Source organism: Camelus dromedarius, unplaced genomic scaffold (assembly GCF_036321535.1).
Source record: "Camelus dromedarius isolate mCamDro1 unplaced genomic scaffold, mCamDro1.pat HAP1_SCAFFOLD_158, whole genome shotgun sequence".
Lineage (NCBI taxonomy): Eukaryota > Metazoa > Chordata > Mammalia > Artiodactyla > Camelidae > Camelus > Camelus dromedarius.
The window spans coordinates 459,982-482,477 of NW_026989827.1; the positions used below are offsets into that span (position 1 = coordinate 459,982).

General features: G+C 39.5%; 1 long non-coding RNA gene across 2 annotated transcripts in view; it reads left to right on the forward strand.

Annotated features, from left to right (window-relative positions):
• The window catches only part of LOC135320875 (uncharacterized), a 39,506-nt gene that overhangs the window by 9,781 nt on the left and 7,229 nt on the right, over positions 1–22,496 (forward strand). The gene's annotated exons all lie outside the window — the stretch shown is intronic.

Below are 22,496 nucleotides of genomic sequence, written 5' to 3' on the forward strand. Positions count from 1 at the left end.
TTCTGCTGCATTATCTAGCCTGCTTTGTACAGCCTTTAGGTCAGATCTCATTTCAGCCAATGAATTTACCAATTCTACTTGGCTCTTCTTTATAGCTTCTATTTTGTTTTTGATATATTTTATGTCTCTAAAGACTATCTCTTTTAGTTCCTTCAGTAATTTGATCACTTCTTTTTTGAAATCTTGATCTAGTAGGCCATCAATGTCTATTTTATTGATCGTTCTTTGAGGGGATTTCTCTTGCTATTTTAATTGGCAGGACTTCCTCTGCTTCTTCATTCTGCTCATATCTCTCTGGCACTGTGGCTTTTGGAGTATCAGTTATCTATTGTGGTCCTTAAAGGAGTTTATTTATTTATCTATCTAAAGCCTATGTGGGAATAAAACTTAAAAGAGAGAGAGAGAGAATTTTAAAAGAATGGAGGAAAAGAAGGTTTGAAAAGAGTGTATAATCAATAATAGAAGAGCAAGTTGAAGCAGAATAGCAATCGAGTTGAGATATCTTTTAAGAATCTTAATAAAAAGAAGAGAAAATTCAAAATACAATATTTGAAAACTGTGACTAATAAATAACAGATCAAAACCAAGAGAATATAAATGAAATGAGAATTGTAAACATATAGGACTGTTTAAAAATAAAGATTAAAAATGTAATAGGAATAAAACAGATATAAAAAGATTTTAAAAACAAAGATGTGTTCTCCTAGAAACTGTGTGCTCTTAATGGTTTTATTGAGAGGCCTTTGTGTCTTCGCCCTGTTTCACAAACTCACCTTGCTCTGTTTGCCCCCTTGTCTGTGCTGCTCACAGTGTCTTTCGGCAAGAAGATTGCACCCCTCCAACACTGGGTCAGGTGATCCTTTCCTTTGTGGTGGGTGGGTGGGTCACTCCCCCTCCAGATGCTGCAGTCAGTGCTGGGCCAGTTGCTCCATATGTGGGCTCAGCTTCAAAAGTAACAGCTTTATGGAGATATAATTCACATACAATAAAATGCAGCCTTTGAAATTGTGCATTAGGATTTTAAGTACATTTCAGTGTTTTGTAGCCATCACTCCCAAAAAGAACCAGTACCCTTTAGTAAGTCACTCCCTAAACTTCCTTTCCCTTAGACCCCAGCAGCCACCACTCTACTTTCTGTCTCTACGGATTTGCCTGTTCTGGGCATTTCATATAAGTAGAACCATACAGTATGCTGCCTATTTTGATTGTCGTCTTTCATTTAGTGTGACGTTGTCAAGGCTCATCCATGGTGTAGCATATATCAGTACCCAAAGTCCTTTTTGTGTTCAAATAATATGCCATTGTTATAAATACACCACTTTGCTTATCCATCTATCAGTTGATGATGAATAATTCTGCTGTAAATGCTCATGGACAAGTTTTTGTGTGAACACATATTTTCAGTTCTTCTCAGGATATATCAAAAAATGGAATTGCTGGGATGTATTCTACTTTTAACATTTTGAGGAATTGCTAAAGTAGTTTTTAAAGTGACTGCACCATTTTATATTTCCAGTAGTAATGTATGAGGAGTCCAGTTTCTCCAAATCCTCATCAACACTTTTTATTACCGAGTTTATAGATACATATTTATATATCATATATCATATATATTTGTCATCCTATTTGGTATGAAGTGGCATGTCATTGTGCTTTTGATTTCTGTTTCCCTAATGCCTACTGATGTTGAACATCTTTTTATGTGCTTATTTCCCATTCGTATGTCTTCTTTGGAGAAACATCTATTCAAATTCTTTGCCCATTTTAATTGTATTTGTCTTTGTATTTTCATGTTTTAAGTCTCCTTTGTCTATTCTGGATAAAAAGTCCCTTATCAGGGAAAATATTGGAAATATTTTCACCCATTCTGTGGATTGTCCTCTTACATTGTTGATGAAGTCCTTTGAAGCACAGAAGTGTTTAATTTTACTGAAGTCCAGTTCACTTGATATATTTTCTTTTGTTGTTTGTGCTTTTGCTGTCATATCTTAGAAGTATTTGTACTTCAAAATCCTGAAGATTTTCTCATTGTTCATTTTCTAAAAGTTTTATAATTTCAGGTCTGTGATTTATTTTGAGTTAATTTTCATAAATGGTGTTAAGGTAAAAGTTCAGTTTTCTTTCTTTCCAGGTGTATGTTCAGGTGTCCCAGCATCATTTTTGTAAAAATTACTTTTTTCCCGTTGGATTGTCATGGAACCTTTACGAAAAATTAACTGGCTACATGTAAGAGTTTGTTTATGGACTCTCAGTTCTTTTCTCTCAATCTATTTGTGTGTCCCTTATGCAAGTACCACACTGTATGGATTACCATTTTGTTACTGAGTTTTGAATTTGGAAACTTCAAAACTTTGTTCTTTTTCAAGATTGTTTTGACTATTCTGGGTATCTTGCATTTCCATAGTTTTAGGAACAGTTTGCTCATTTCTCCCAAAAAGCCAGATTTGCATTGAATCTATAGGTCATTTTGAGGACAAATGCCATCCTAACAATGATAAGGCTTCTGATCCATGAACACAGAAGAGCTTTCCATTTATTTTAGGTCATTTTTAACTTCTATCAGTAGTATTTTAGTTTTCAATATACAAGTTTCAGACATTTTCCTCAGTATTCCACAAATTTTTCTTAATATTCCTAAGTATTTTATTCTTTTTGATGCTATTGTAAATGAAAATGTTTCCTACATTTTATTTTTAGATTATTCACTGCTGTTGTATAGAAATATAATTACTTTTTTATATATCGATTTGTGTCTTACAATTTTGGTCAAACTATGTTGTTAATTCTAATAGTTTTTTTTTTCTCTCTCTCTCTCTCTTTTTTCTTTGTGGATTCCTTGTGATTTCAATGTATAATATCATGTCATCTGGAATTGAAATAGTTTTATTTCTTTCTTTCTAATCTAGAGGCTTTATTTTCTTTGTCTGTTTGCTTTGACTAGAACCTCTAGTACAATGTTGATTTTGGGAGGAAATAATTCAGTCTTTCACCATTATGTATGATCTTTGCTCCAGGTTTTTCATAGATGTTCTCTGTCAAGTTGAGGAAGTTCCCTTCTATTCCTAGTTTTTATCTATTATTCTATTAATATGGCATATTACATGAATTGACTTTTGTATGTTGAAATGCCTTTGCATACCTGGATACATCCCACTGAATTGTGGTCTATTTTATATGTTACTGGATTGGATTTGCTTTTATTCTGTTGAGGACTTTTGCATTTATATCCATAAGAGATAGTCTTTAGTTTTCTTGTGATGCCTTTGTCTGGTTTTGGTATCAGTGTGATACTCGTGTCATTGAATGAATTGGGAAGTGTGCCCACCTCTTTATTTTTAGACGAGTTTGTGAAGCATTTTTTTGTTTGTTTGTTTTTTGTTTTTGTTTTTTCTTTAAGTAGTTGATGGAATTCACCAGCAAAGCCATACTGGCCTAGCATTTCCTTGTGGGAATGTTTTGGATTACTGTTTCAGTCACTACTTATTGTAGGATTATTTGAGTTTTCTATCTCTCCTTGAATTAGATTTAGTCACATATCCTTCTAGAAATTTATCCATTTCATCTAGATTATCTCATTTATTGGCTATACAAGTATTCATGGTATTCCCTTATATTCCTTGTTATTTTTGTTAGGGCAATAGTGACATCCTTCCTTTCATTTCTCATCTTAGTAATTTGAACCTTCTCTCTTTTTTTCTTCAGTATTAGCTAAAAATTTGTCAATTTTCTTGATCTTTTCAAAGAACCAACTTTTCTTTTTGTTGATTATTCTCTGTTATTCATCTATTCTCTATTCCATTTATTTCTGCCTTTACTATTTTGATTAGAATATTTAATTCATTTACATTAATGTAATTTCTTATCAGGTTGAAGTTACATCTGCTATCTGCTTTCTATATGACTTTTTATTTCCCCAATGCTCTATTACTACACTTTTTTGTACAAAGTAGGCATTTTCAAGTGTGCCATTTTAATTTGTTGTTTATTTTATCTTTTTCTTCTCCTCCTCCTCCTCCTCTTCCTCCTCCTCCTTCTCCTCCATTGCCCTGGAGATTATTATTAACATATTGTTTTAAAGCAATCTTATTCACATGAATGCCAACTTAATTTCAATAGTACACAAAAACTTTGCTTTGATAACAATCTTTTCCCTCCCCCTCCTCATGCTGTCACTGTCATACAAGTTACACCTTTATGCATTTATAAGTGCATCTACACTGTTTCATAAGTATTGTTTTATGTAGTTGTCTTTTACATCAAATAGAAGAAAACACGTACATGTAATACTGTATTTATACTGTTTTATTTTCTTACTCATGTAGTAGTGCTCTTTATTTTTCAAGTGAGTGTCTTTTCATTTACACCTGCTGGACTATCCTTAGTATTTCTTGTAGGGCAGGCCTGCTAGCAATTGATCCTTTCAGATTTTGTAGGAGTGTGTTAATTTCTTCTTTTTTTTTTTTTTGAAGAATCATTTTGTTGGCTATAAAATACTTGGTGACAGTATTTTCCTTTTATCACTTTGACGATACCATCCCACTGCCTTCTGGTCTCCATGGTTTTTGATGAGAAATCAACTGTCTTACTGAGGAGCCTTTGAATATGTTGAGCCTCTTTTCTCTTTCTGCTGTCAAGATTCTTTGTTCTTCTCTTTTGACACACTTAGTCTGATGTGCCTATTTTCGATGTCTCTACGTTCATACCACGTGGAGTTTGTTGAGCTGCTGGGATGTACAAATTAATGTTTTCATCAAATTTGGGAAGTTTTCAGCCATTATTTCTTTATATATTTTTTCTACCCCTTCTTTTCTCTCCTTCCTTCTGGCGCTCATATTATATGTGTATTGGTATTGTTGATGGTGTCCAACCTATCTCTGACACAGTGTTTATTTTTTTTCATTCCTTTTTCTTTCTGTTCCACAGACTGGATAATCTCAGTAGTTTTAAATTAACTGACTTTTTCTTCAACAAGTTCATATCTACAGAGAAATCTCTTATTGAATTTTTCATTTTAGTCATTATATTTGTATCTCTAGAATGTCCAGTTGGTTTTTAATGTAAATTTTATCTATTGATATTCTCTGTACAATGAGATGTTCACATACTTAAATTCTTTAGGCATGGTTTCGGTTAGCTCTTTAATCATATGTGTAATTCCTTATTTATGTCTTTGTCTAGTAAGTCCAGTGTCTGGGTTTCCTCAGGGAGTTTCTATTGACTACTTTCTCCCCTGTGTTATGGCCAAACTTTTCTGTTTCTTTGTACATCTTGTAATTTTCTGTTGAAAATTGGACATTTAAAATATTACAATATGGCAGATCTGAAAGCCAGATTTTCCTCACCTCCAGGGTTTATCGTTGCTTCCATTGTCATTGCTGCTGCAGCTATTTATGTAGTTACTTTCCTGAACAAATTCTGTAAAGTCTGTATTCTTTATCATGCATGGCCATGAGATCTCTATGTGTGCAGAAAGCCTAGTTGTCATCACTGTAATAATGATTGGACAGTGAATTCTTTCAATGCCTGGAGCCAATCGTTTGAGCTGTTGCCAGGTGGCTGTGTGCCTGCGTGCTGAGGGAAGCCCTCAGCACCGGCAGGCAGTCTGCAGCTATTCTGTAGACTTTAGTTCTTGCTTATGCAGAACCTCAAGTTCAGCCAGAGTTGAAGGCTTAAGATTTTCTCAGATCTTTCCTTGCCATATGCCACACATGTGTACGGACTTCTACAATTCTCAGAATTTTTTGGAGCTATTTAACCCTACCTCCAACCCCAGAAAGTCTCAATACTCAATTTTGCCTTCTAAGTTTCCTAGTCAGCATCTAATTAGCCTGTACTGGTACCACTGCCTCATGCAGTTGTAAAGTTACTCACTGCTGATTGTTTTCCACAAACACTCTGGGGACAGGCTGTTTGCACAGCATGAGTTTGAGATAGGTGAATTAGTGACAGCTCTCTGGGGGCGGATTTTTTAGGTAACTTCAAATCACTTCTGCCTCTTCCTTGATTGTGAGACTGTTGCTTTCAAAGGCCACCATTTAGGTGAGGATACGGGGATGGGGGTAGTTCAAGTTACGATATGACAAACCTGACTATCTTTATGGAGATTTAGCTGTTATTTTTTCTCAAATAAACATTCCCCTTATTGCTGGAAGCCTTGGTTAAATTTCCAGAGTTCTGCAGAGGTTAATTTTAACAAATTTTGCCATTGTCATTGCTTAACAGAGGAGTAAGTTTTCCAAGATTTTTACTCAGATATTGTAGAAGTGTATCCCATTTGCATTTGTTTTTAACTGAGTTACTTGCAAGAGTAACTAATTCTACAGCTCCAGCCCCATTCACATAAGAGTCCATCTGCATGGCTTCTCCTACAGGGAGAAGTGTGCAACCTGTTGTCCGTTTGTTGTTTTACTTATTAAAGTGTAGGGGTTTTTAAGAATATGCTCATGAATAGCCCTTTGTCATTTTTACACGTTACAAATCTTCCACTAGTCTGTGGCTATTTTTTTCCCTTTCTTTTAGTTGCTTTAATGAAGTTCTCAGTTTTAAGGATTTTCAGTATAGCAATATGTGGATGCTGATTACACGGGTGAGGCATTTAACTACTGTCTAAACCTCAGTCTTTGCTCTGATTCACTGTCTAGAACATCTGAACATATCTACTGAACCCCATATACCAATGGACACTGACAGTCCTAATTAAAAAAATGCTTTTTAAGTAAAGCAAAAAATATTATCTTCGACACTGGAAAAGACAAATTTCAAATTTACTAGCTGATCTTGTTTTCTGTGATCATTAGCTACATCATGATTATAGAGCCGAGAGGCATATTGAGCTACTGATTATATTTCATCGGATTTTAGAATGTAGAACACATTTCAGGCCCACTTATAGCACCATATGTGTATCTTTAAGGATATGTACATATGATGATGTCTTTATTATAAGTACCTGATTTTATTTTAAGTACCAACTCTGTGAACCTCATTAAGGAAACCTTGGAACTGCGGGACTGAAATTTTTCACACCACCACCATCCCGTAGCATCTCTTTTGCACTTAGATGTTGTGTGGCAGAGTATTTTTCTGCTCCCTAGGAATGATCAATGTTGAAGGGGGAAAAAAATCCCTCCTCTAATAAATAAAGTCCAAATCACATATTTATCTGAACAATGGCCACCATTTTAGTCCACACCAATCCATCTACTCATACTGACTCAGAGTCCTTAACACAGACAATCCACAACTGTAGTCAGGGTCCTCAGCCCACGTTGTATCCCCTCCTCATTCTTTGTTGATTCTGACCTACTTTTGTCCAACACGTCCTGCCAGTCTCTTCGCTACCTTACTGCAGTTTTTAATTTTTACCTTTGAGTCCCAGGCTGTGCCTAGTGATTTCCAGAGAAACGCCAGACACCTGGCTCATCAGGAGGGGTGGGGAGGATTTCAGGAAGCTATTACCAAAACTCACTTGCAGATCAGTAAGTGGCTGTTGTGAGCATTCCTTCTAGATCTCTGCCAGGCCCGCTGCATCCACCCCAGCAAAATAACGTAGCTCCTCCACCCACCTTTGCCTCCATTCATCTGGTTTTCTGCTTTAAGTGACACTCAGAAGCTGCTGATGGGCATTATATATATATATATTTTTTTTTATTTGAAGTATAGTCAGTTACAATGTGTCAATTTCTGATGTACAGCACAATGTTCCAGTCATTCATATACACATATATATGTATGAATTCCTTTCCATATTATTTTTCATTAAAAGTTATTACAAGATATTAAATATAGTTCCCTGTGCTATACAGAAGAAATTTAGTTTTTTTAGCTATTTTTATATATAGTTGTTAATATTTGTAAATCTCAATCTCTGATGGGCATTTTTAAAGACACATCTGGAACCCTTGCTGCAGAAGAGTCTGAGAAATATATTTTCAACCTCATAGCATTTTGGTTAGGAAGTTGGAATAAAGGCTGAGCTGGCTCACCTAACTTGTCTGCCTTTGTGAGTAAAGAGGTCTGGAGATTCAAGGCCCAATGAAATGTCCCAGCCCTTCAGTAGCAAACTCTTAAAGCAACCAAAATGCTCCCATCTGCCAGAGCATGACTTGTCCTTAGATACTGCTGGCCATAACCACCAACGCTGTCTAATGCATCGTCTTCATCTGTTGCACACTTTCTTTAGATGTCTAATATCCTGATTAAGAGGACAAGCTGGTTTGGATTCCCAAGGTCACAGGCAGCCTTCTGCCTGACTTTGATGTATATATGTTCATTGAAGAGTCCTCTCTCAGATCAGCTAGAGCTGCCTGGTGTGTGGCTTGCCAGAGAATGTGGGTATATTGCTCCCCACCAGAGTCCTACCAGTTGTTTTATTGCAGGAAGAGAGAGAGCAAAAGAGACAGAACAGAAAGTTCTTGTCCAGCCTCAAGCACAGTCACCCCTGCCCAGGGCCCTTGCTCTGGGACACGAAGAAGTACAGGTCAGCATCGACGTGGCCCTGGTGTACTCCAAAACATGGTGTGGTTTTACTGGGCTATCTGTGTCTTTCATGGACCCTGCAAAATTCTCCCCATTTGTGAAATGGGGAACCAAGGAACTCCCACCCATGCCTGTAGCTCCCAGGGTTTGCACCCTTATGGGTTTTGAGGATTTGCTGGCAATTCATTCTTTTACACCAGGTCATTTCTCAGTTACACGGCAGTCCTGTGACTTCCTCATCAGAACTACTCCTTAAGTACGGGATTCAGTGAAAGATGCCATTCATGTTCAGGGAGGAGGAGGAAGACAACACAGATCAGAATTTCTGTTTTGCTTTTTTTGTTGTTGTTGTTTTCATAAGCCGTCTCCAGTTGTCGAATAGACCCTGAGCAAATGAATGACAGTTACACTCCCATTTGAAGGATGAGGAAAATGACACTCAGGGAGAGGAGGCAAATATCCTGAGGTTCCAAAGACAAAAAGGGATGAGCACAGAATAAGATCCCTGCAAATTTCTTGGCTGTCATCAGCCTTTAGGTCAATGACAGAGTGCCGTGTGTAGTAGTAAAGTTGTAGCGTGCATTTAGAAGGGTGCAGATATTCTTGTTTTAGTTGATACAATCACACTGTTTTGTCTGGGACTCTGAAAAAGAGAAATGGGTTAGAAAACGTTGATTTCTCATCCTTGGTCCTTCCTCACCCTCACCCGTCTCATGAGATCAGTACTCATTCATTTCATCCCTGCCCACCTGTAGGTGATAAAGCATAGCATGATTTTCATGTCCTGCTTCACTGATTCTTGTGAAATTAGGTGTTTGAAGATAGGAAGTCATGAAAGGAAGCTGCTTTTTTTAAATAAAGTGCAGTAATTTTCTTAGCAGTGTAGGAAATTGAGGATTTTCTTCATTGAAAATCAATAGAGATTTCAAGAATATCTGTATTTCTGATGTGTAGATTAAAATGACAAAATCTAGAGGGATTACAGAAACACAAGGATGATACAAAAAGTATCTTTAAAGAGCTTTCCTAAGACTGGGCTTGTAAAGAGACTGTTAGTTGACAGAGACCCTCTTCTCACCCATAGTCCCTCTCCTTAGGTTGTAAAGGGCCAGCGTTTCCCCTGTGTGCAGTCCTGGTGCTTCAAGTGAGTTGTGGGGTAGGGCGGTGCACATGGTGCTGCCTTCAGTTTGTCCACCCTAAGTAACCTCTAACAGTCAAGGGGCGAGTGTGTTGTAACGGCATGAACCATGCGCCATGCTCTCCGGGGTGTGTGCCCATCTCAGCTCATCCCAGCTCAGGTGATGGCAGAGCAGAGAGTGGTGGCAAGAGGTCAGCCATGAGTAGCAGGGAGCACCTGTAGTCAGCTGGGACCCAAGAGGCTAGGAGTTCCAGGTGGAAATCCCAGGACTTCCCACAGCTCATTCATTCAGCTAATACTTCTCCAGCACCTGTGATGTGCTGGTGCTTCCTTTGTGAACAGAACCAAATCCTTGTCCTCCTGAAGTTGATGTTCTAGTGGAAATAAGAAATGATACACACAGGAGCAGATCCTGGTCAGGACACATGAGTGCTGTCTATTTTGGAGTGCACAAGGTGAGATCCTTTGGGAAGGAATGTATGATACAGGAAAATGTGGGGGAGAGGATGGCCATATCCCAGGTCGTATTTGGGTCCCTGGGATGCACCTCACCAAGTGTGGGTCCTTGGTTTGCCCAGCAACAAATTCGAGAGCCACAGTTCAGTAAAAGTAGATTTATTCAGAGAGATATATACACCATAGACAGAGTGGGCTGTTTCAGAAGGCAACAGAAAGGCCATGAGGCATGGGGGTTGGGTGCTCCAGTTTAAAGTAAAAGTAGATACACACTCCACAGACAGTGTGTGGGCTGTCTATCTCAGCAGAGAGAGCAACCACGAGCTGTGGGATTGTTAGATTTTATGCACTCAGTATCTTCATATGCTAATAAGTGGGAGGAATATTCCAACTGCTTTGGGAAAGGTGTTGGGATTCCCAGAAATTGGGCCACCACTCACCCTTTGACATTTTATGGTCAGCCTTGAACCTGTCCTGGGACCTGTGGGAGTGCCATTTAACATCCTGCTGTATTTCGGTGAGTGTGTATTGAAGCTCAAGATCTACTGGGAGTTGACTTTTCCACCATCTTGGTGCTAAAGGCTGTGCCATTCCTTTATTGGATTTGCCCGGCCCCTTCCTTTCTCATGAGGGAGCTCTGGACTGATTGCACAATTGCAGAGCAGGGGACACAGTGGAAAGAACTTCATAAGTGGAAGGTGGAAGGCAGTGTTTTCAGTAGAATTCTCAAGTCAATTACAAAGTAACGGTCTTCTTTTTGCTGGGGGTACATGGTGTCACATGAGGGAACTGTGAGCCTTGGATACTGTAGTGAGTGGGTGGCTCACTGTGTATACTGTGTTGCTTCTTAGGTGGCCCAAGGACAGTTGGCTTATAGGTGACCCATTCCCTCAAGCAGGGGTCTCTTTGGGGATTTTCTGCATGTGAGGGTAACATGGGTCACTTGGGGGGCAGGACCAGCCAGTCACAGCTTGGTCCACAGTCACCTAGTGCCCTCAAGGCTTTCACCCCATGGATGCGTCACCTCCCCCTGGATGGGGACAAGGGCACAAGTGGTGGGGCAGCTTCTCAGTGGTGGAGGCATTGCTCTCCAGACCCAACACTCAACAGCGTGGACCCCTGGTGTTGGCCACAGTCTTGGCTAGATGAGGCTGTTCGGTAGCTGAGCTCATGAGACATGGGTGCCATGCTTCCATTCTCACCAAGAGCTCTAGTTTCGAAGGTTCTCGTCAGACAGCCACAAATACTCCATAGCCCATAAACAAAGAACAGTCTCCTTCAATCGGGGAAGGGCACACAGAAGGAGAACGGATGATCCCGAGAGCAGGAGAGGACAAATCCGTCCTGCCATCAGGGATCTGACAGACGAGCCAGCTCAGTTCCTCTTACTAGTTGTTTACTTGGAGGATCTGGGGTATTTGGGTGACCTGCAAGTGTCAGGAAATAGTACACGAGGGCTTTGTAGATTTTCTGGTCCGGTGTTTACTCACCCTATTGTAGCTGTCGTGTAAGGAAACAAAACTTGTTGGACAACAGGCCATGGCCTCTGCTCCCTGGTGGAGCCAGGAGATTACAATATTAAGTACGACTGCGGGGGCATCATTTCTATGTTGAGAGGCCAGATGGCCTTACATATCTCTCATGCTGGATGTCTAAGTTGCAGAGGGAAACTGGATTCCATCCAGCTCTCCAGCCAAGGAGGATACCAGAAGTGGCCTCCGCCACCAACTGTGAGCTCTTTGCCTCCACTGACAGCAGCATCTATAGCAAAAAGCTGGGCTGCCACCTGCGTTTCCGTGTAAACATCCGAGTACCCACAGCAATGGCCTCGTGAGGGTTGGTGTGCCCAAGGAAGCGGTGTGTGAGATGGAGGGAGCAGTGCCGGGGTCAGACACCGGGCGGGCAGGCAGGCAGTGACGACATCTGTGCAGCGCAGGGCCCATGGAACTGAGCCAAAGGGAGGCGGGTTTTGGAGCAGGGAGCCTGGGCAGTGCCGTGTTATTCGTAAGAAGATCCTGGGCTCTGGATCCACGAAGTCATTGGCTTGATTCCAGACACTAACCTTCATCTTGGGCAAATGTTTGAAGCTTTCTGTGACTCTGTTTCTTGGTGTCCCAAATGGGGACAATAGTAGCAATTACCTCTGAGAGTCAGGAGTGCCTTTATAGTTGTCATTTCATTACGCTCACAGCAGCCCACGAGCACGGTTCTAGGTCCCCCAGTTTACACGTGGCAGACCGGTAACCTTTTAATCAGTAATCACGCAGCTAAGAATGGTCAGAACGAGCATTTGAATTTGATCCCTTTGTCCAGATTATTTCTATTCTCACCCAGTATTACTGGAAAAGTAGTAAACTCAGAAGAAACACTGCTGGGAAGTGGGTGCTTGAAACATGTTTGTCATTGGGGAGTGTTGAGTTCACGTTCCTCACAGCCCATCCGAGGCTCCCTGCATCTCCGGCTGCCCTTGCTGGGGTCTGCAGGGCTCTGGGAAGCTTCTCCTTGATCTCTACCCCAAGGCTCTCTGCTCTCTACAGGTTGATTCTCAACCCTGACTGCTCAGTAGAGCTAATGTCTAAAAACAAAAAAATGGTGGGGAGGGTATGGCTCAGTGGCTGAGCACTTGCTTAGCATGCAAGAGGTCCTGGGTTCAATTCCAAGTACCTCCATTAAAATAAATAAATCTAACTACCCCCCCAAAAAAGGAAAGTATTTAAAAAACAATAAACAGTACAAAGGCCCCACACCAGGCTGGGGCGCACTATGTTTTAAAGTCTCCCAGATGCTTCCCATGTGCAGGACGGTGAGAGCTACCCCTCTACATCTCTTCTCGTGAGCTTGTCCACTCACAACCATTAGCCTCTTGAAGCAGGAAAACTACTTGGCTCAGCCTAGAACTTTCTCCCGATTTCTAGACTTTTATTTGCCTATTGGACATCTCTCCTGGAGCCCACAGGCACCCAGCCAGAACTGAATCAGTTGTCTCCTCTCACGACTTGCTCCTCTTCCTGCCCTTCTTGTTTTAGGAAATGGCACTATAATTTAGGACACTGCCAAAGCCAGAAAGCTGGCCGGCATCTTTGACCTCTTCCTGCCCTTCCATCACATCTGTGGCCAATCCGTCCACCTGCTGAAATGTTTTCTTCTCTCTCCTCCTAGCGGGGCCTCAGCAGGCCTTCACATGAACCTGCCAATAGGTCTCCCTGCCTCTATCTTTTTTCTTTCTAGATCACTTTGCATGTCTCCTTTACCTTGGAGGCACACAGAGTCCTGTGTGATGTGCACCTGTGATCTCTCCACCTGGTTGCCTCACCTGCCTCCCACACCCTGTTCTCACTTCTAGACTATTTGCAGTTCCTGGAAGTGACCTGGCTCTCTTTGGCCTCCCTCCTTTGCATGTGCAGCTCCCCAGGGAGAAATGGCCTTAACATTATAACTTCACCTGATCACTTCTAGGGCATCTCAGAACTCACCACAGTGGTTCCCTCCTCTGGGAGAGCGTTGGCTACAGTTCCGGCTCTCTGCCCCGAGCACCCACTGCTGACTGTTATCCAAGCCGTCTTAACACGCCTCCTCAGCCATCATTTCATGATGAGTCCTGTGCACCTAGGAGCTCCCGGAAGCAGGGACTGTGTCTTTTTTCTCTTTATTCTCAGAGCATGGTAGAGACTCAGGTATAATGGTGGAGGGAACAGTGGTTATTCTGGAATTTCTCTAGAGTTAGGGCCTAGGGGTAACAGTCTGGTTGGAAGAAGGGCTTAGGGGATTTACCCTGAAGCCACATTTTTCAATAAACATTTCATGTTGTTTTTGTCTACTATTTGAAGTTACGAGTCTTAAAACAGATTGACGATTTCTAAAGATTACTTTACCGAAGATTGAGGAAAATGGCAGTTTTCCATATTTAAGAATATTATTTTAATTTTGTGTGACTGGGGTGGTGGAAAATAGAAATGCAAGGGTTACTAAAGCATTGTTATCCCCTTCCCCACCCTCAGGTCCTTTGGACAGAAGAGACAGGGATGTGAGGAGAAGGCTTGGAGGGTGGACCGTGCACTGCTTTTAAATTGTGACAGTTAATTTTACTTTTTTTTAATTTTCTTTTTTAATGGAGGTACTGGGGTTGAACCCAGGAACTTGTACATGCTTAGCACGTGCTCTACCACTGAGCTATACCCATCCCCCTGATATTTGTGTTTTTAGTGGGCATAATATGCTGGTAGCAGGTACTTTAGCATCAGACACAGTCACCTGCGTCAGACCATCACGTTAATAACTTTTTCTTGAGCTAGAGAGCTAGTCTGTTTCCAAAAGTTCAATAAATAATCTACATTTTCTTTTTTCTAAAAAAAAGGCATTAACTCATGTTTCTCTTTAGTATCGCCTATAAATAAATGTGATTTTATTAACCGTTTACCAAAGTGTTAACGGTAATAAATATTAAGTGCTGGTTTCTGAAGCATCAGTCATCACTGAAGATCCACATTCTGCTGTTCTCTCTCTCTGTTAGTCACCTTACTTCTGGAGTTCTGGAAGCGGCGCCAGGCAGAACTTGAGTAAAAATGGGACACGTTTGAACAGGAAGAACAAGTCCAGCCAGAATAGGAGGCGCGGTGTCCCCACGTGGAGACAGATGAGATTACCCAGGAAAAGCGGGCGCTGTTTAGATGCACTTTAGTCTGTTTACTTTTGGGCTTGTCAGCCTTGGCTGCATGTTGGAATCACCAGGGTACCTTAAAAAATGTTGGTGCCTGGATTCCATCACTGCTAACTCGGATGGTACTTAGTGGCCTTTGGTGCATTCTGGCATAGGGAAGTTTTTAAATCTCCTCTGGTTATTCTAATGTGCAGCCAAGTTGAAGGAGCACTGACTGGAATGGTGTACACAGAAGAGAAGTGTGGTCCTTCATTCATAGTAACAGTAAAATTGGGGAAAAGAAAAAGTCTTGTATAAGTGTATAAGAAAAGAGGCATTGACTTTTATCCTTTCATAACACCAATAAATAAATGCAAAATATAAATTAGCTGCTATGACATAGATGTAGGAGGAAAGACACATTGGTTTTTATAGTTGACTCCCATTTTTTCACATGTGCCTTCATTATTGCCGCCTCCTTTTCATCGTAGACTAGGTGCCCCTTTGTCTTTAACTAAGTCCCGGTCACTGCTCCCACTTCCGTTTGGGATGTGCACAAAGCAGCATGACTCTCATCCTAAAGTCAGAGAAAGGTTAGGAGAAGCAGGGAAACATTTGTTGAGATGCCATCAGTGTTTGAGCAGTGTTTGAGCTAGGCATTTTATATAATTGGAAATGTAAATTTATTGCTGCCACTCCTGCTGCAAAATTAAAAAAATAAAACTATATATCTTTGTATCAACGTTCCAGAGCTATGAAAAGATGATTTTTTGAGTCATCTGTATTATTGCTTCTTTCCATCAGCTGAGATAATTTAGAGCTGATGGTACTTGCAGTCAGCAGCAGCAGGACAGTATGTTGTGAACATGAATAACACTTGGAAAGAAAATGCTTTTACTAGGAGCATCTGAAAATGTCTCCAACTATAGATTTAATAAATTGAATCACAGATCTACAGAATGTTGGCACTGAAAAGTTCTGGAGGGAGCAGGTAAAACTCCTCTTTTTATAAATGGAAAAAAATGAGGTTCAGCTACCAATAGAAAGTGACATTTGTCTTTTACAATGTAATAAGCTTCTAATAATCCCCATTATGAATATTTCCCATTGTTTACAACTGAAGATGGGGGTCAAAGCATATGTTGGTAAAAGACTGTACATTCAGAGTTGAAAGCTGAAACTTAGACAAAATTAGATGTACATAATGCTTTTGAGTCCTGAAAAACAAAAACGTATCATATTGGCAGCATACAAAACATACTGAAGAAAAGTTTTTTGGTCATTTAAACTGCCAATTTTAAATTTAAAATTGCCAGCTAATAAGTTTAAATTTTCATTAGAACATGCTTGTTGAAAAATTGAAGATGAAAACTCATTTCACTTTATCGTACTTCCTTTTTTAAAAAATTGCCTAATATTTTTTTGTTTAGTTTTTTAATTGAAGCATTTTACTTTACTTGCGAAAGTATGCTCCATTGTTTAGAGAGGCCAGCGTTGTGGTAGTGAGAGCTTGGGAATGAAGTTGCCTAAATTCATATTTGAACACAGCAGCTTGCTTCCTGAGTGATCTTGGACAACTTAACTTCTCTGTGCCATAGTTTCCTATAAAATAAAAATAAGAGGGTTGCTTCTTCATGACTGTGGCAATGACGGGTCGAAGTAATGTACAGAATCTACTTGGAAGACTTCCTGGCACAGAGGAAGGGCCATGTACTTAGGGACAGCTATTATTATACTATATCTGTTTTTATAATCCAGGTAAACCTTGATTCTTACTGATTTCATCTCTTAAAAATATTCGAAATATAAACTCTAATATGTAAACACTAAAACTTCATAGTTGTAGCTAATTAACACATAAAGCTCAACCAAGAAACACACAGTGGAGACCAGTTAGCTGCCGATACCTCTGATACATTCTGTCCTGCACAGACTCTATGCTGTCACTACCGTCACTTCTGAAATCTAAGGCAAGCTCAGGCCTCGTCAGGTACCCAGACCCCCAAGCTCAGACCATGGCAGGGAAATAGTTTACTGTTCACATATGCATTTTCAAAAAATAGTATTAAAATGAACACTGTACGTATTTTGTTGTTTGTTTGACATCGTTAACGGAAAAGAAAAGAACAAAAAAAAGGAAAAAACCCATGCAATTACAAATAATGAGGCTATGTCTGAAAATTATTTTTTTTAAATTATGTTTAGGATTTATTGACCAATTAGGAGAAAAGTCATTTCATTGGTGTAATCCCTTGATTGACTTAACTTGTTTTTTTAATTAGGAAGAAGAGAGTTTTCCATTTACCACCTGGGGAAAGTTTATACATATAACCCTTTGTGCAAGTGCTCTTTTTCTGGGTAAGAACCTGCCACAGACTTTTTAAAATCTAATGTGAAATCCTGAGAAAACTGAAAATCAAGCTGGGAACTATGAAGTCTCATAGAGAAAACTTTTTCCAGAGAACATCTGAGCCAATGCAGGGCGCCACTCTGGAGGTTCCACAGTCTCTTCTGCTCACAGTGCTTCCCCCTATTCTTTTCACCTCATTTGTTCAAATCAGATCAGTGGTTTAGGATTCTCCAGGGTCTGATTAAGAGACCAGATGGAGGCATTAAGATTTCTAAAATTTCCCAAGAGTAACAACCAAGGTAAAATGTCTAAGAATAACCTAAGAAAAGGATAGTAGGAACTATCAAAAAATAAAAGTAAAAACTACTGAAAGATATAAAAGATGCTTTAATCACATGATTCTAGATTAAAAGATCATATCTCCAAAATATCAGAAGTTATAAAATTGATTTGGGGTTTATTGTGAATAAAATCATATTAGTAATATAATAATTAATAAGATAATGAGACTTTTAGTAGTTCAAGAATAGCCAGATTAGAAAATAGGACAGGAAGTCCAGATATGGGCTCTGATATCAATAATAATTTAATATAAGAGATGGAAGGCATTACAAATCAGGGAGATAAATAAAGGTTATTCAGTGAATGGAACACTCGTTAGCTACTTGGGGGGAAAAGAAAAGATTGAAATCATACAGTGAACCATATATTGTGATAAATTCCAGAAACATTTAAAAAGTAACACAATTAGAAAAAAACTAGAAATAAATATGGATGTTTACACAAACTCTAGATGAACAGTAAGTTTCTGAGGAAAGTATACAAAGATTTCCATGCATCAGAAGCATCCTAATTTTAAACAAAACACCAGAGGATGTTATTTGTTTACAAATCCAACAAGGGGCTAATTCCTTCAATACATAGAGAGTTCAGATCACTTCAAAGGTAACATCAAAAAATCTCAGGAGCATAGAAGGCAGAGAAAAGGAACACACATTCACAAAGAAAAATAGATGTCACACTCCAATGGTAATTCACTCAGTGCACATCAAAATGAAGTAGTTTTCCACCTCTCAAGTGACACAGCTCTGTTTATGAGGATGAAATGCCAGTGATCACCAATCCCATGCCTAGGTTACTGGATATTTTTTGTGAAGTATGGTTGATTTACAATGCTGTGTTAATTTCTGGTGTACTCCTCAAGCTTTCTTAGAAAGCAGTCTGGCAGTTGATATCAAGAGTCAAAAATATTCCTATGTTTTAATCAACTAATTCAGCTTTGAAAAACTTTTAATCAGGAAGTATTTCAAAATGGCAGGGAAAAGTCAGTACGGATGCAAGTCACAGACATATTTTTATATGTATATATATATATATATATAAAATCTCAGCCAAAATATTCTTCCAAACGTTCACAAAGTAGAATAGTTTGCAGCCATGAAAAAGTGTGTCCATGAAAATATTTTATGACATGTCAAAGTGTTACACTTACGATAGGCTTGAGAATAAAATTAATATATAAAATGATTTGTAATATACAAACAATGTACCCTTCTGAAGGAATTATGTCTATAGGTAGAAGCATTTTCCTTATTTTATTTTTTATTCATTTTCAGAGTTGGAGTCCTTTCATTGTAGGTGACAAAATCAATTTCCAATGTGTTTAAACAACACCCAAAAAATGGGGATGCATGGGATTTTTTGGTTCCTGTAAATGAAAACCTCAGATCTGAGGTCTGGCTTCAGTCAAGGAGAGATACTGTAGCCCAGATGATGTCAAGGGCTGGTCTTGTCCTGTCTTCATTCTGTGTCCAATTATGTCTCAGCATGCTGCTTCTAGGCACTCAGCATCCCAGATCATCCATCCAAACCAAGAGAGGTCTCTTTGGCAGCTTCCTCTCTTGATAGAGGAAGCTTATCATTCACATGGGCACAAGCACGTATCTCCTCACATAATAGTGGCTCTTACTGGGTTATTTGCCAATTCTCCAATCATGTGTGAGGCCAATACAATGAGGGGTATTATTTGTCTTAAACCAACTGAGATCTACCTCTGGTGCTTCAGAAAGAGTTGGTTAATCGAGCTTAAATCACAGGACAAAAAACAAAAGGGAGGTTATTTATCCTAAAGCAAATTCTGGGCCCTCTTCTAAGACTGGGGACAGATCCAGGACAACAGTTCTGTCCAGTACTGAGTACTTTCAAATTATCTTTAATGAGCAAATGTTAAAATTATGATCAGAAATGATGATAAATAAGAAGAAACTTGAGGAAGGAGAATGGAAAGCTTTCCTGTTTCGTAAGAAATATTGAACCCATTAAGTGCTTGGAAGAAAAATGGAAATGTGTCAAGTTTGTAAAAGTTCTGAAATGAATTACAATTGATTTCACAGACCATGTAGTAGACAGTGCTCTACAGTTAGTGTGTCTTTGGGCTCTTTGAGTATTTCAGTTCTTTCACTTAATAGTTGCTTCATTTGGGGCAAATTGCATCATCTCCATGTGGCCCTATTTCCTCATCTGTAAAAGAGATATAATATTACCTTCCCAACAGGGTGATTGTGAGGATTTAGAAAAATAGATGTGTGCTGAAGCAATAGTAAGCATTTAAAGATTCTTAACTATTAAGATTACTTAATATATAATTAAAAAATTATTATGCAGACTTTTTAAAAATGCATAGTATTTAAATAGCCTATATGTGCTGTACAAGAGAGGAAGGCTTAATATACCTTGTATAATACATTTTTCACAGCCTTAACTAATTTTCACATTTAATCACACACACACCAAAAAGTTATTCCTTTCACAATCATGAAGACTTACTGTGAAGAAAAGGATGATGAAAGAGAGTAGAGGAGAAAATAAAATGCTTTCTCTACAAAGTGATGGCTTAAAAACTAAGAAAAACACCTTTTTAAGACTTTGGTCACCATATTCATAGCTAACACTTAGGTATAGTTTTTCACATGCCTGTGGTTAATGTTCTAATTGTTTTCACAATTAATAAATCATTGACTCATCACAATAGTCCTATAAATTGCTATTATTATCCCCCCATTATATGGGTGAGGAGATTGAAGCCCCTAGAAGTTAAGAAATTTGCACAAGGCCCCACAGCTAGCATCGGAGCTGGGATCCAGATGCAGGAGTGTGGCTCCAGGAGGGGCTTGTAAACACTCCATCTGCTCTCCCCTGCAGGTGCAAGCCAGCCTCCCGCTGTTACTGTAAATAACATGATGTGGTTCACCTAGTCTTGAAATTCACATTCTTTGTAGCTTTCTCTCTGGGGCAGCCATCAGGAGCAGCCAGGGACCCTGAGTACATGCTTCTGGACTATGACCAAGAAGGTAGATGGAAGGAAAACAGTTTAAAAATGGTACCTTTAATGTGCATTCTTCAGTGGGCAGAAAAATACCTGCCTAGTGAGGAACTGAAGCCTTACCAGCCACGTGCAAATTATGATTCAGACACTCCCGTTGCCCTTGAGTCCACACAGTCAGAACTACAATGGATCAGGGACATGAATCTTGTGCAAATGCAGGGAGTAGGAGTACCTGTCATTTTAAGATCTCAAGGAGTATGAAAAGCATGTGAAGCTTTCATCAGCAGAGACCTGCAGTCACTTCCACTATTTCCCTCAGGGCATGTCCACAGCTTCACTGGTCCTATTCAGAATGAAGATGACAGCTAGCACCTGCTGACCCCTGAATCAGTGATAGGTTCTCCCTTGAAAGGAAGCATATCCCCTTCATGGGTTACAACTAGTTCATAACCTAAATAATTCTATAGATGTAGAAGGGATACTTTCATTGGTTCTGCTATCACAGACTTGTCTCCAAAAGAACATGCCACCAGTTACTCCATTTTCAGCCATTTAAAGATATACTTAACAGGCTTCCTTCTTTAGTGCAGTTTTAGGTTTACAGAAAAATTCACAGAAAGTGGAGTTCCCATATATTCCTTATGCCCTGCACACAGCTGCTCCTGCTGTCAGCATGTTACATTAGTGGATGCACTCATTCTTTTTGACATCCTTCATTCCTCCTCCCCTAAAATTTAACATGCCGGATATTCACGTCTCTTGTGGCATTTACATGAGATTTACATCACTTCTCAGGTTTATGTGAGGTTTACAGCACGTGCATGTTGTCTGTTTAAGCGTAGATTGGGGGCAAGTTTTCTGTGTAAAAATATGATCATTAGTGAGCCTTATGCTGCTGGGCTTTTGGGTTGTCAGGTCCTGTTGACCATTGCTTCAGTTATTGGGATCATTGTCTACGGACTTTCAGTGTTCATTGTATTTTCAGCAGAACTTCCCAAGAACCTGAATGGAAGAGACCCAATCCAGAAGTACCTGACTGTGCAGGTGGGCCACGCCCATCACTGCTTCCCTCATCAGTTTTAACATCATCGTGACCCTGAACGCCATATATGAGAAAGTGGCAATCAAGATGACTGAGTCTGTTAAGCTCCTTCTGCAGCTGAGGTCATTTCTACACCAGTTTTAGAACCAGGTCAAAACAGAGACTTTATCTTTTAGGCACTTCAATTCCAGTACATTACAGTCTTTAGAAAACTTCAAGTGTAAATGTATTTTCTCTAGCCTATATGAGAAGTGAATTAGCTGCAGCTATGCATTAGTAAAAGGGACAAAGATAGCTTTAGAATGTCCAAGCTCTGTGTAAATATGTCAGTGCTTAATAATAATTTCAATTACATTAGATCATGTACCCTATTGTTGAAAGTAAATAGTCTCTCTATTGCAAATAAGTGGAAGAGGGTCGTGGTTCCAGTGGCAGATTTGCTTGTGCGTTACGGAGAGGACAAGTAATCACACTGTTATGTGTCCTCCCCCCATGCTGTTCCTGTTAGTGTAGCTCCATTCTCATCAGCTGTGGCTTCTATAACAAATGTTTCTTCTCTCTGGCTTGTATCCCAGCCAGCGGCTTAGCGGCCCTAGTTAACTGCTTCCCACACACTGCATGTGGCTGGGTCGTTCTCCCAGTTGTCTGCTCAGTGGTCATCTTCTGAAAACACTAAGACCAATTCAAATTTTGAACTAGGAGGATGTTTTATGTTCCCCAAATGCTTCTAGCAAGTTGCCCCGTGTTTTGTTTGTTTTCTTCAATAGTCCTACCTTCCTGCCGTTCAGGGAGACAAGAGAATTTCACTTAGCAGGATGTTTAGAAGTAGCTTTCTTTCAACTTACACCTGACAGAGGACAGTTCTTGCCCATTGGATACTGTTGTGCTTATAAATTTTAAGGAACGGGTGACTTTGTTTTTTTTTTGCCTTGTGTGATATTGCATTCATAGTGGGAGAAACTCTTACAACAGTGTGTACAGTTGGAATTAACATAGTAGCTATTTTAAGGAATTCAAAACAGCTTATATGAAAAAAGTGTGAATTGTGTATATATATATATATATATACAT